Genomic DNA, 1104 nt, shown 5'->3' on the forward strand with positions numbered 1-1104 from the left:
GTATGTTTTTGATTAGTTTGTTCTTTTTGTTCCTTAGATTCTGCATATAAGTGAAATTATGTAGTATTTATCTTTCTCTGTCTGACTTATTTCACTTGACAAAATAATCTCTAGGCCTATCCATGTCATTGCGAATGATAGGATTTCATTTCTTTTAATGGCTGAATAATATTCCATTGTATATATTAACCATAACTTCTTTATCCAATTGCGTGTCGATGGGCATTTACGTTGCTTCCATATGTTGGCTATTGTAAATTGTATGTACTGCCATGAATATTGAGATGCATAGATCTTAACGAATTATTGTTCTTTGGATAAATACCTAGAAGAGCAATTGCAGGGTCAAAAGGTATATCCATTTTTAATTTTTTTGAGAAACTTCCAGACTGTTTTCCATAGTGGCTATTCCAATTTGCAATCCCACAAACAACGTATAAGCGTATCCTTTTTTCTGCATCCTTGCCAATATTTGTTATTCTTTAATTTATTGATGATAGCCATTCTGACAGGTTTGAGGTGATATCTCATTGTGGTTTTAATTTGCATTTTTCTGATAATTAGTGACTTTGATCATCTTTTCATATGTCTATTAGCCATCTGTATTTCCTCTTTGGAGAGTATGTGTTCAGGTCTTCTGACCATTTTTTAATTTGATTGTTTGTTTTTTGTTGTTGAGTTATATGAGTTCTTTATATATTTTGGATATTAACCTCTTATCATATGTATCATTAGTGAAAATCTTCTCCCAATCAGTTGGTTGTATTTTTGTTTTGTTGATGGTTTCCTTTGCTGTACAAAAACTTTTTAGTTTGATGTAGTCCCATTTGTTTATTTTTTCATTTGTTTCCCTGGCCCAGGGAGATATTTCTGAAAAGAAATTCCTGTTAGTAATATCAGAGAGTTTACAGCTTATCTTTTCTTCTAGAACTTTTATAGTTTGGGTCTTACATTTAAGTCTTTAATCCATTTTGCGTTTATTCTTGTTCGTAGTGTAAGAAGGTGGTCCAGTTTCTTTCTTTCTTTCTTTCTTTCTTTCTTTCTTTCTTTCTTTCTTTCTTTCTTTCTTTCTTTCTTTCTTTCTTTCTTTCCTTCTTTCCTTCC

Source organism: Pteropus vampyrus, unplaced genomic scaffold (assembly GCF_000151845.1).
Source record: "Pteropus vampyrus isolate Shadow unplaced genomic scaffold, Pvam_2.0 Scaffold136, whole genome shotgun sequence".
NCBI lineage: Eukaryota > Metazoa > Chordata > Mammalia > Chiroptera > Pteropodidae > Pteropus > Pteropus vampyrus.